Here is a 14,132-nt window from a genome sequence, read left to right as displayed (position 1 = left end):
ACATGGGGCTTAACGGGACATTTAAAAGGCTTCTCTGGTAGCTCAGGCGGTAAAGCGTTCTACCTACAGCCCAACACCATTTATTGAAGAGACAATTTTTCCCCATTGTATATTCTTGGCTCCTTTTTTATAAATTAATTAACCAAATATGCATGAATTTATTTCTGGTCTCTATTCTGTCCCTTTGACCTATGTGTCTGTTTTTATAACAAAACCATACTGTTTAATTACTATACTTTTGTAACATAGTTTAAAATCAGAATATATAATACTTACAGCTTTGTTCTTTCTCAAGTTTGCTTTGGCTGTTTGGGGTCTTTTGTCATTACATATGAATTTTAGAATTGTTCATTCCATTTCTACAAAAAATGCCATTGGAATTCTGTAGGGATGGCACTGAATTTGAGATTTCTTTAGGTAGTATGAAGAACATTTTAAGAATATTAATTCTCCCAATCTGTGAGCACAGAATAACTTTCCAATTATTTATTTCTTTCATCAATATTTTATAGTTTTTATATACAGACCTTTTATTTCCTGGGTTAAATTTATTCCTGGATATTTTATTCCTTTGATGAAACTAAGTGGTGTTTTTTGTTATTTTCTGTTTTGTATAGCTCATTGTCAGTGTTTTTAATACAGTTAATGCTTACATACTGAGTTTGTATCCTGCAACTTTGCTGAATTCATTTATTAATTCTAACAGTTTTTTGTTAGAGTTCTTGGGGGTTTCTATATATGATATTATGTCATTGCAAGTAAAGACAATTTTACTTATTCCTCTCCAATTTGAATGGCTTTTCTTTCTTTTTCTTGCTAATTGCTCTGGCTGGGACTTCCAGTACTATGTTGAGTAAAAGTAACAAGAGTAGACATCCTTTGCTTGTTTCTGATCTTAAAGTAAAAGCTTCCAGCTTTTTGCCATCAAGTATGATGTTAGCTGGAAGTTTATCTTAATGATCTTTATTTTGTTGAAGTACATTCCTTCCATACCGACTTTGTTGGAAGTTTTTTATCATGAACAGATGTTGAATTTTGTAAATGCTTTTTCTACATGATCATATGATGTTTATCCTTCATTTTGTTAATGAGGTATATCAATTTGACTGATTTGCAGATTATGAGTCATCCTTACATCCCTGGAATAAATCTCATTTCATTATGGTATATGGTCTTGTTAGTATATTGTTAAATTTGGTTTGCCAATATTTTGTAGAGGATTTTTGCATCTATGTTTATCAGGGATATTGATCTGTAATTTTCTTGTAACATCTTCGTCTGATTTTGGTATCAGGGTAAGGTTAGCCTCATTAAATGAATTTGGAAGTGTTCCCTCTTTTTCTATTTTTTGGAAAGGTTTGAGAAGAATTGGTATTAATTCTTCTTTAAATGGTAGAATTCATCAGTAAAGCCATCTGGTCTAATGTAGGAAATGCCGTGTTCCCTTATTGACTTTCTGTCTGGATTACCTATCCATAGTTGAAAAGGCTTATTTTACCATTATTATGTTGTTATTTCTTTCAGGTCTGATAGTATTTGCTTTATATATTTAAGTGCTCCCCCTATTTTGGATGCATAAATATTTATATTTTTGGATTGACCCCTTTATCGTTATATAATGACCTTCTTTTTTTCTTCTTACACGTCTTTGGCTCAAAGTCTGTTTTATCTGATTTAAACAGAGCTTTGTGCTTGTGCCCATTTGCTCAGTCACGTCCGACTCTGTAACTTCATGGATTGTAGCCTGCCGGGCTCCTCTGTCCATGAGGAGTTTTCAGGCAAGAATACTCGAATGGGTTGCCATTTCCTTCTCCAGGGGAAGTATAGCTTCCTCCTGCTTTCTTTTGGTTTCCATTTACAAAGAATACATTTTCCTGTCTCTTCACTTTTAGTCTGTTTCCTTAGAGCTTCAGTGAATCTCTTGTAGGCAGCATATAGTTGGGTCTTGTTTTTTTAATCCATTCAGACACTCTATGTCTTTGGGGGCAGGGGGCTGCATCTTGTAGCATGCGGGATCTTAGTTCCCCAGCCAGCAATGAGACCTGCGACCCCTGCAGTGGACGCGCCACCCCTGCAGTGGACGCATGGAGTCTTAACCACTGGACTACCAGGGAGTCCCAAGACACTCTATGTCTTTTCATTAGCTAATTTAGTCTTTTATATTTAAAGTAATTATTGGCTTAGGTATGGACTTACTGTTGCCATTTTGTTAATTGTTTTCTGGCTGTTTGTAATTTCTTTGTTCCTTTCTTCTTCTTCTCTTGCTCTCTTCCTTTTGATTTGATGGTTTTCCACAGTCGTGTGCTTATTGGTACCACTGTTCCTTTGTATATCTGCTCTAGGGTTTGCCTCAGGTTGCCTGGAAAATCCCATGGACAGAGGAGCCTGGTGGGGTCCATGGGGTCGCAAGAGTCGGACACGACTGAGTGACTAAACCACCACTACCACCACCACCACGATACATAAGACAGATATTTTACTTTTCTTTTCCATTCAAATCATTTTCTTGTGAAATGCTGCGACCCTTTTGGAATTTCTCTTCAATTATTAACTAGTATACTTCCACAACATTCTTATCTTCATCTGTGGTTTTGCTTGCAATCTGAGCAATTCTCCACTATTACTTTTCAAGACTTCGTGAAAGTCCTACATTTTTGCAAAAAATTTGCAATTTCATTTTGCAAACAGTTTGGAGTGAATTTGCAAACAGGCTAATAGGAACAGAAAGATGTTATGTAAGGAAGGATATCTAATGACTAATTTTATAAGTGATTGATTTATTGGTAAATATATAGCAAGGCAACTTTTGCCCAATCTCTCAACTGTGGGGACTTTTAATAAAGCCTTGACTAATAAAGACCCCCTGCAGGCATGTAATAGGGTTGTGGTAAGTTTTATATGAGATAATATCCGTGAATGCTTAACATTTGTTCCTGGTACAAATAGAACTAATTACTTCTTTGTGTTGCCAGTGTATAGCGTAATATCACATCATATGGTATTACAATTGCTGAATTGTTTATATGGATATATTTCCTAATAGCCTATGACTCCTAGAAGGTAGAAATGATTTCTAATTCACTTTTATACTCCTAATACCCAGTAAGTTCCCCATAGCTGGTAAATATTAGAATCACAGTGAATGAGTAAGTCAAGGAATGAATAAATGAATGTCTCCTTCAACTTTTTCTTATTACAGTAATCTCAGAGTATGTACTGAGCCTTCCTCAAAAGTAATTTCCCTTCAGCCCTGAAAATGTTTTGTTCTGTGCTTTTAATGAAAAAAAAAATTTTTTTTTATGAGGCAGATACCTCTATAGTAATATGGAATAGTCTCTAAGATACATGTAGTCTCTAAGAAAAATGTAGAAGAGTTTGTAGCATTTTTTTTTAATTGGAGAGAGAATACACATACACATATTTTGTGTGTGTGTGTTTGTTATGTGCATAGACAGTCTTAAGGATATGTAAGAAACCATTAAGAGTGACTGCCTTTGGATAGTAACATTAGGAATACACATAAGATTTACTTTATACTGTATACTTTTTATTGCTTATTTTTTTACTTTGTGAATATATAAACATATGTGTATGTTGTTTATTTATATATATGTAACTTGATAAATTTTTTACCATTTCTAAAACCAAAATAAATGGTAAGCAGGACTGGAATGATGTGGGATTATTACTAAATTACTAAATTCATGTTAGAAAAATATTTAATATGAACTTGTTACATGTATATATAGAAGCATGTGAGGGTTTAAAAATATTTTTTCTAGGTCTTCATCTGCCTGAAACTTTACATATTGTACATTTCAAGTTGTCCTAAGGGTTATAGACATATAAAAATTGGATAGGATTTAATAGTTATACTTTTTATTTTTAAAAAATATTTCCACATATTCATCATATAATTTGGGTTTTGATAGAAAGTTAGACCTCTGGCCACACCAAGTTTTGTTTTTGTGGCTTTTTTTCCATTGTGGATTTTACAGTGTTCTTGCATATATAACCTAAAATATGCTAAAATATTCAAATTAAATGTTGCATATATGATTTCTTCCTAAACTATAGTATACTTTGTCAGTGCCCTACCCATCCTCAGGTCTGACTGTTGTATTTATGCCACCAGCTTCCAGCTGCCTGAGGTCTTCTGGCATCTGGAGCCTTACTTTCCTAGTGAGGTCACTGGAGCCTAAATTAGTTTAAACTTTAAAAGCACTTTAGCAGGTTGTATCAAAGGCCCTAAAAATGTGCATACCCTTTGATCCAACAAGAGCAAATAATCAGATAGATAGGTCAAGAAGCACATTTAAGGATGTTTTCACATTCTTACCTACTTTAAAAAACAGAGTATCTAAATGTTAAAAAAGAGGACTGTTAAATAAATTATAACAAATTTGTGCAGTGGAATACTGTTCAGTACTTCAAATGATACAAATGTTTATTGGTTACATTGAAAGTTTATAATTTGTTCATTAGTATGCTATTAGTTCATTGGTAAACACATGTTAGGACAATCTTTGCTTCTCACTTCAATCTCTTAATTGTAGATACTAGACTGATGAGATCTTGGCTAGAAAGGACCACTTTTTAAAAAGTTCTACATACATATAATGCATAGAAAAGCATCTAGAATATTGACAATAACTTGTAATTTGTTGTCTCTATTCTAGATCTTGAGCTTCCCAGGTGGTGCAATGGTAAAGAATCCACCTGCCAGGGCAGGAGACACCAGAGACACAGATTCAGTCCTTGGGTCAGGACGGTCCCCTGGAGAAGGGAATGGCAACCCACTCCAGTATTCTTACCTGGGAAATCCCATGGACAGACGAGCCTGGCAGGCTACAGGCCATGGTGTTGCAGAGAGTCAGACATGACTCAGCACAGCACACAACACTGGAGGTCTTGCACACGGTGGCAAATGTTTATTAGCTTATTGAATAAATAATAGAGAGAGTCAATGATGAGAATGTGTTACAAAGTAAGGGGTCTGATTATTTCAAATTTGTACAGTTGAAGTCCATTTTAAAAAGTAAAGAAAAGAAAGGGGAAAAACCAGCTAGCAGGTTATACACTAAACTGTTAATGTGAGTTATATCTGACTGGGGCTTTAAGGGTGATTGTTTTCTTTATACTCACTTAACAGTTTCTAATTTGACTATAATTCTGTATTACTTTTTTTTTATAATTCTGTATTACTTTTATAATGGAGAAATAATAAAAGTCAAAACTGTTACATTTAAGATTAAAAATAGTCAACAATAACAACAGTGAAGCTTTACTGTCTTAATACACAACAGCCTATTGTCTGTGTTAGCCAATTACGTTCCTTTGTAACAAATGCATTACACTGATTTGTGGGGCATCCCATGTAGAATACAGCTGAAACATTTCTGTAAACAATGGATAAATTATGTTAGATTTATTTCACCTATGGCAGGCCACTTTTGCACAGTACTTAGAAACTTAGAAAAATTGCAGGGTTGTTTATCAACTAATAAATAAGCTACTATTAAAACCATTTGGAAAATATTCTCCTGGGTTGTAAGGTGTTATTGATATGGAGGTATCTGAATGTACTTATTTTTGGGGGGAAAAGATAATTTCTAAGGTTATTACTTAAATTATCTTAAATAAAGGAGAACTGGGGGCTTCCCTGGTAGCTCAGTGGTTAAAAACCTGCCCGCCAATGCAGGAGACATGGGTTTGATCCCTGATCCAGAAAGACCCCATGTGCCACAGGGCAACTAGGTCTGTAATTTAAAAAAAAAAAAATGAGAGCAGCAGATGTAATTTGTTTAAATGTTCAAAGTTTCAAATAGTGAAGTCAAAGGTTATTTTAAAAAATTGAGGTGGCTTTGGGATGTGGTTAGATGTCTTTGCTAAATATTCTCTAGTGTTTTCTATAGGATCACATTTTCTTGTTATGACTTGTTCAAGTACCTGTACCAGTCTTTAGATTGTAAGCTCAATAAGAACAGAAATAATATCTTACTGGCAAATTATAGGAACTTAACATTAAAAAAGAATGTGTAAATGAATGGAGTTGTGATTTAAAAAAACATTTTATTAGAGTATAGATTTACAGCGTTGGGTGGTTAGGTGCAGGTGTACAGTAGATTGAATCAGTCATTCAGTTCAGCTCAGTCACTCAGTCGTGTTCAGCTCTTTGCAACCTCATGGACTGCAGCACGCCAGGCTTCCCTATCCATCATGATCTCCCGGAGCTTGCTCAAACTCATGTACATCGAGTTGGTAATGCCATCCAACCATCTCATCCTCTGTTGTCCCCTTCTCCTCCTGCCTTCAATATTTCCCAGCATCAGGGTCTTTTCCAATGAGTCAGTTCTTCACATCAGGTGGCCAAAGTATTCGAGCTTCAGCTTCAGCATCAGTCCTTCCAATGAATATTCAGGACTGATTTCCTTTAGGATTGACTGGTTTGATCTCCTTGTAGTCCAAGGGACTTTCAAGAGTCTTCTCCAACACCACAGTTCAAAAGCATCAATTCTTTGGCACTCAGTTTTCTTTATGGTCCAACTGTCACATCTATACATGACTACTGGAAAAAACATAGTTTTGACTAGATGGACCTTTGTTGGCAAAGTAATGTCTCTGCTTTTTAATATGCTGTCTAGGTTGGTCATACCTTTTCTTCCAAGGAGCAAGTGTCTTTTAATTTCATGGCTGCAGTCACCCATCTGCAGTGATTTTGGAGCCCCCCAAAATAGTCTCTTACTGTTTCCATTGTTACCCCATCTATTTGCTGTGGAGTGATGGAACTGGATGCAATGATCTTAGTTTTTGGAATGTTGAATTTTAAGCCAACCTTTTCACTCTCCTCTTTCACTTTCATCAAGAGGCTCTTTAGGTCTGATGCTGAAGCTGAAGCTCCAATACTTTGGCCACCTGATGCACAGAACTGACTCATTGGAAAAGACCCTGATGCTGGGAAAGATTGAAGGCGGGAGGAGAAGGGGACAAGAGAGGATGAGATGGTTGAATGGCATCACCAACTCAATGGACATGAGTTTGAGGAAGCTCCAGGAGATTGTGACGGACAGGGAAGCCTGGCGTGCTGCAGTCTATGGGGTTGCAAAGAGTTGGACATGACTGATCCACTAAGCTGAATGTGTATATGTCAGTCCTAATCTCTCAATTTATCTCTCCACTTCCCTCCTCTCCGGCCATAACCATACATTTTTTTAGATTCCACATATAAGCAGTATTAGATGATAGTTGTCTTTATCTGACTTACTTCACTCTGTATGACGCTCTCTAGATCCATCCACCACCTCTGCAAATGACCTAGTTTCATTCCCCTTTTTATGACTGAGTAATATTCCATTGTATATATGTACGACATCTTTTGTATCCATTCTGCTGTTGGTGGACATTTAGGTTGCTTCCATGTCCTAGCTATTGGAAATAGTGCTGCAGTGAACATTGGGTTCATATGTCTTTTTGAATTATGGTTTTCTCCAAATATATGCCCAGGAGTGCATCATATGTCAGCTTATTTTCGTTTTTTTAACGAACCTCCATACTGTTCTCCATAGTGGCTGAAGCAACTTACATTCCCACAAACAGTATAAGTTTTTTCCACACACTCTCCAGCATTTATTGTTTGTAGATTTTTTGATGATGGCCATTAGAATTGTGATTTAGAACAAGAAAATAAAAGATTGGGGTTTTGAAATGCACTATGGATATAGTTCCTTACACACTGATGCAGAAGTATACGGTACATTAAGATTTGAAGTTTTAGGAAGGAAAATAAGGAAATAAGGAAAAAAGGAAAATAAATATGGGGACTGGACCTGAAACTTTTGAAGTTGCAACATGAGACCCTTCCACAAAATAGGCCTGGAGGCCATTGTCAGATGTGGCAATGAATTAGATGATCCAAAAGACTGAGCAATGCGATAATTCCTATGGCCTTATGTACAAACCCTTTCTCTTGTCATTTAACCCCCACTTGGCCCCTGGAAACGCCGCCAACGGAGAAGGGGCCGTGAGCGCCTAGTCATCACCCTTGGCGACAGCGGCGCCTCAGCTGCCAACAGGCCAGCACTGACGTGGGTCCTCCCTCTGCTGGCCTTCATTCACTCCAAACCCTGAACTGTTGTGGGCGAGAGACACCTCCTGTCCATGTCGTAACTGTCACTACTGACGCCTTCTGTCCCTTTTCTCTTGTCTGCATAAACCAATTTTATGCCTGTGAATACTTTCCTGTGTAAATATGCCTTGATTTATAATAGCCATAGTGAAAACTGTTTGTTATGAAACTCTCAGAACATTCAAAAAAGTGTTTTGTGTATCCAAAAATAAATAAATTATCCCATTCTGTTTCCCATCTTTGGTGTGTTCCATTTCTTCCTTAAAGTTAATCAGATGTCATAGTCTTCAGCTTTCCTTTCCTGAGGGTTTTTTCCTTCTTTTATCTTCCCTTTTGCATTTAACATTTTAAAATATTTATTTTTATTTATTTATTTGGCTGTATGGGTCTTAGTTGTGGCATGCAGGATCTTCAATTTTCATTTTGGCATGTGGGATCTAGTTCCTCAACCAGGAATAGAGCCTGGGCCCCATACGTTGGGAGTGTGGACTTGTAGCTGCTGGATCACCAGGGAAGACCCTGTACTTAACTTTTAGTGTTCTTCTTTCGTGCATATTTTGTGTACATATATACATTCGGCTGCATCAGGTCTCAGTTGTGGCATGTGGGATCTTGGCTGCCTCACGCGGGATCCTCTGTTGTGGTGCATGGACTCTAGTTGTGGAGCGTGGGCGCCCACAATTGTGGTATGCAGTCTTAGTTGCTCTGCAGCATGTGGGATTTTAGTTCTCAGACTAGGGATCAAACCTGCGTTCCCCACCTCTCAAGGCAGATTCTTAACCACTGGACTACCAGAGAAGTCCCTTGTACATATTTTTAAAAACTCTGATATTTTCATATTTATTTGAAAGCTTCGAGATATTGCTTTGTCTGTTTTTCATTAGCAGAAACTGATGAACTCTTCTGCTAGTGAGCAATTATTCTAAAAAAACTTTGCAAAAAATATGAATATTAAAAACTGAATAATGACACTAAACTGATAATAACAGTTATCTCTAAGGGAGAGAATTAAAGAGAACTTCAACATTCTATATAAAAATTTTCTTCATTGTTTGATTTTTATACACTAAACATCTAAAACCTAAGCTAGAAAACAATTATAATAAATATTAATAACAACATTAAATATGTGATATCTAATAGCTGAGGTAAATAAATATCTTTCTCAGTGTAAATAGGTCTTTTAGGGCCTCTTTCAAGCTAGCAAAATACTGTTCTTTGTAAGAGATAATTTGCTTTATGGACTCTTGGTTACTATAGATAAGCACTTTGAGCTCCACAAAATATTGGCTCTGCCTTTTAGTAATAGGCATACCAAGAAAAGGACTCCACACTTTGGTAAAGCACTGGTTTCAACAAACATAAGTGAGTTTCTTTATTGCAGTATTTTTCAGGGTGTTTAATATGCTAATGTGCCCTGTCACTCCCACCTAGAAGTTAAAGTGGGAACAGAGGATAGTACACAGGTTTTTCCAAACTTACTTGTTTCCAATACCTCTTTTCCTTCCAAAACCACTGTTCCAAGGCACATATTTTGGGAAATACTGCTGCAGGATATTAAAGAAAGAGTTCATTTCACAGAGATAGGTAATGAAGGACACCACCTCTTCTTATTGCAGGATTTATCCATATCTAAATATACACTGCTCTCTGCACATCGTTTTTGAGCCAGATCTAGAACATTGAAGGCATAGATATTTCCAATATTACACTAACCTTACATTTTTAAAATAAACCTTGTTTGTGATAGACTGTTCTTTTTATGTGTTGATATATTTAAAATTGGGCTTCCCAGGTGGCGCTAGTGCCTTCCAATGCAGGAGACATTAAGAGACACAAGGTTCGATCTCTGGGTCAGGAAGATCCCCTGGAGGAGGGCATGGTGACCCACTCCAGTCTTCTTGCCTGGAGAACCCCATGGACAGAGGAGCCTGGAGGGCTACAGTCCACAGAGTCTCACAGAGTCAGACACAACTGAAGCAACTTAGAATAGCATGCATATTTAAGATTGTGATTTATATTTAGGATTTTTACTTACTATGCTTATAAGAGAGACTATGTGCTTATGTGCTTAAACCCTTTAGTTTTCCACTCTTGTCCTGTGTTATCAGGTTTTCGTGTTACATTTCTTGCTGGTCTCATAAAATGAGTTGTTAAATGTTCCATCTTTTTTTTTTCTCTCTGGCAGTTTGTGAAATCTTGGTATGAACTCTCCTTTGAATGTTTGGTAGAATTCCCTGATTAAAGTTTCACAGCCTGGAATTTTATCTTGCTGTGTTTTATTTCACTGGACAGTTTTCAGTTTTGCAAGAGTATCTCGTATCTGCAAGAGGAGTCGGACCCTGCTCAGTGCAGGGACCACAGTCCTACAACCTCGCCAGTAACAAGTAAGTAGTGGGCTTAGCTGAACTTAGTCAGGGCTTCCCTTGTGGCTCAGAAGGTAAAGCATCTGCCTGCAATGCGGGAGACCCGGGTTTGATCCTTGGGTCAGAAGATCCCCTGGAGAAGGAAATGGCAATCCTCTCCAATGCTCTTCCCTGGAAAATCCCATGGACGGAGGAGCCTGGTAGCGGGTCATGGGGTTGCAAAGAGTTGCAACCTGACTGAGGGACTTCACTTTCACTTTAGTTGGACACAAGGGAAAATGCTTCAAGCATCCCTTCCAGCTTGAAGATAAGGTTCAGGTTCAGAGCAGGTGGTGAAGCAGCTAGAAATTTAACAGGGCGATCCTGGAATTGAAGTAGGCATAGAAGAGCTGAGATAAGCTGCTCACATCCTTGGCTGACTGGGACACTACACATATGTAGAGGAGATCCAGCAGACCTCGAGAATCCAGCAAAAACTGAAAGATGAGGGAGACTTGAGCACAGGCTGAAGCTTTGAATGCATTCCCTAATCCACACATATCAATCAGCAGAGGGTGAGAGCCTAACTGGCTCAAGATACTTGAGTACAACCTCTGCCCAAAGATTGACTGACCACTAAGCAATTAGTCACAGAGCAAATCACTAGGGAGCCAGCCTAGCAAACACAGCAAACTAACAAACAAAAATAAAACAGCAGAGGGACTTCCCATCGTTGTAGTGGTTAAGACTGTGTCTTCCAATGCATGAAGTGTGGGTTCGATCCCTGGTCAGGGAACTAAGATCTCACATGCCACGGGGTTAGGCCAAAAGTAAAAAAACAAACTAATTAATTAAAAATAAATAAAACAGCAGAGACAGGAGGCTGTACATCAGGGAAACAGAGTCTGCAGTTTAAGCATCTTATTAAACAAAAAATGAAAAATCCAACAACCATCAAAAATATAAAATGGAACTCAGAGTAGCTAAAATATATTATCTAAAATTTCCAGTTTTTTTAAATCAAAAATTACTAGACATGCAAAAAAACCTAGGAAAGTTATACCCATATACAAAAAAAGAAAAAAGAGAAGAAACTAGGAACAGGCCCAGCTTTTACTTCTAGCAGGGAAACACTCTAAGGCAGTGTTTATAAATATGTTGAAATAACTTTAGAAATGCTAACAATGAATCAACACAAAGCAAATCTCAATAGGAAAATAGTATTAAAAAGAACCAAATGGAAATCCTAGATTTGAAAAGTATAATAACTCAAATGAAAAATTCATTAGATGGTTTCAACAGCAGATCAGAGATGACAGGAGAAATAATCGGTGAAGTTGAAGACAGACTAATAGAAATTGTCCACACCTAAGGATAGAGAAAAAAGAGGATTGAAGAAAATTAAATAGAGTCTTAGAAACCTCGGAGTCAAGTATTCCAATGGGAGTCCCAAAATGGGGAGGGAGAAAGGAGTAGAAAACATATTTCAAGAAACTGGCCAAAAAACATCCAAAATTTAATGAAAAACCTTAACTTACAAATCCTAAAACTTAATGAAATTTCAACAGGATAAAAGAGAACCACACCTCGACATGAGGCAAATTTCTGAAAGCCAAAGGTGAAGAGAAAAATCTTGAAAGCAGCAAGAGAAAATGACTCATCATATATAGGGGGACAACAATTAATAGCTAACTTCTCACTAGAAATAATGAAGTCCAGAAAGACAGTAGAATGACATATTAAGAGGGCTGGGGAAAAAGTACCATGCTCTTGACCAAGAATTCTATATCCAATAAAACCATTCTTTGAAAAGGAAATTGAAATAAAGATATTACCAGATAAGCAAAAACTGAGAGGAGATGTTACTAGCAGATTTATTATACCCTACTGTTAGATCTACTACAGATTGTCAGGCTATATAAAAAAGCAAGATCCAAATATATGCAGTTCATAATACATACACGTTAGATTCACAGATACAAATAAGTTAAAATTAAAAGATGGAAACCTATATACCATGCAATCAATAATCATAAGAGAGGTGAAGAGGCTTATTAATGTCAGACAGAATTGGTTTTAGGACATAGAATATTCTGAGAGATAAAGAGGGACATTTCATAATGGATATGACCCCTCATAAATGTATACATACTTAACAAAAGAGTCCTAAAATACATGTAGCAAAAAATGACATGACCGAAAGGGAAAATTGATAATTCAACAATTTTAATCGGAGCTTTTAAGGCTTTGCTCTCCGTATATGGTGACCAGGAGAAGCACCTCAAAGAACTCAGCCTGCAAGGAACATAACTGACCAAGAGCCCCAGCTAATGTCCCTGCTGCCAGTGAGCTGGGATAGTGCATGTCATTTCAGCTGGCTGAATACCTAATTGTTACAGGCTTAGAGCTCAAAACTGAGCTTGTATTGGTCAGCCAAGGCAGGACTGGGAGAAAGATGTCAGGGTCTTGGTGGTAGAAACCTAAGATCCTAAGATATGGGTGGGGACATCTGGATAGGTGCCTTTGAAGATACTGTCTTTGCAAACCACCATGCCCCTGGGCCCTCTGCTGGCAGAGGTGACCCATATTCCTTAAAAAGAGCTAACACTTCCACTCTGCTGAATAGGTGCTCTGCTCTGAAGCTGCCCTCACCCCAACCACCTCCCCTGGCCAGCAGGCTATGTCAGACCTAAGTAAATCACACTCAGAATTCTACTTGTGAGTGTGTGTGTGTGTTCCTGGGGAATCCGTTGCTTTTTTTAATTTTCTCAGTCTCTGACTAAAAATATTTCTAAAACACTAGGTTCTATCACTCAAACCTTTAGGCCTCTCTGCCACCAGGAACAGCTGTAATTTCATTATGAAGCAGAGTTGAATTAATTTTCTCTCCTAATGATCGGGGAGAGTTTGCTTTGAGATACCGAAGTAACTTTTCAACAACATACGATTTGAACCCCGAGCAAAAACTAATCTGCTAAATCTGCAATCTCATTTCACCTCCAACGCAAATTGGCACCTCAGCGTCACCTCTGGGACAGTCAGACCTGCCATCCTTGGCCACCAGTCTAAATAAAAGACAAGCCACGGGACCAAATGTAGCTACTCCTCTGAGGTTGATGCCATCAGCTATACCATCTTCTGCTTCTCCTGTTGACAGTTACTAGGGCCGGGACTGGAGAGAGACAAAACATTTAGAACAAACACATACGGAAGACTCCTTTTTAAGGCCCACCCTACACCAGCTTCCCTGGTGGCTTAGACAGGAAAGAATCTGCTCACAGTGCAGGAGACCCGGGTTTGATCCTTGGGTGGGGAAGATGCCCTGGAGGACGGCAACCCACTCCAGTATCCCTGCCTGGGGAAGCCCCATGGACAGAGGAGCCTGGTGGGCTGCAGTCCGTGGGGCCGCAAAGAGCTGGCCACGACTGAGCGACCAAGCACAGCACCTCTACTCTGGCACTTGCTCCACTGAGTCAGAGCCTCCTTACATTTTGACAGCCTTGTGTCACCCTAGTCCCAGCGCTGTGCATCACCAGCCATAATGCATCCATTATGGTGTAATGGACAAAGCATCAGCCCTAGGGTGAAGGCGGAGGGCTAGAAGTAGATTATTTACAGAGAAAGTGGCCTTGGAGCTAATTGAGGAAGGTGAAGGAAGTCAG

The 14,132-nt window shown here is 38.1% G+C and overlaps 1 long non-coding RNA gene across 1 annotated transcript in view; it reads left to right on the top strand.

Moving 5' to 3' along the window:
* Positions 1-14,132, top strand: part of LOC122429796 — a 49,926-nt gene that overhangs the window by 31,492 nt on the left and 4,302 nt on the right. The window contains exon 4 of the long non-coding RNA XR_006266149.1: positions 10,314-10,512. This is a non-coding gene — a long non-coding RNA (uncharacterized LOC122429796). The remainder of the gene's footprint in view (positions 1-10,313; positions 10,513-14,132) is intronic.

This window comes from Cervus canadensis, chromosome 2 (genome assembly GCF_019320065.1).
Source record: "Cervus canadensis isolate Bull #8, Minnesota chromosome 2, ASM1932006v1, whole genome shotgun sequence".
Classification (NCBI taxonomy): Eukaryota; Metazoa; Chordata; class Mammalia; order Artiodactyla; family Cervidae; genus Cervus; species Cervus canadensis.
This window is presented reverse-complemented; position numbering and strand designations above follow the sequence as displayed.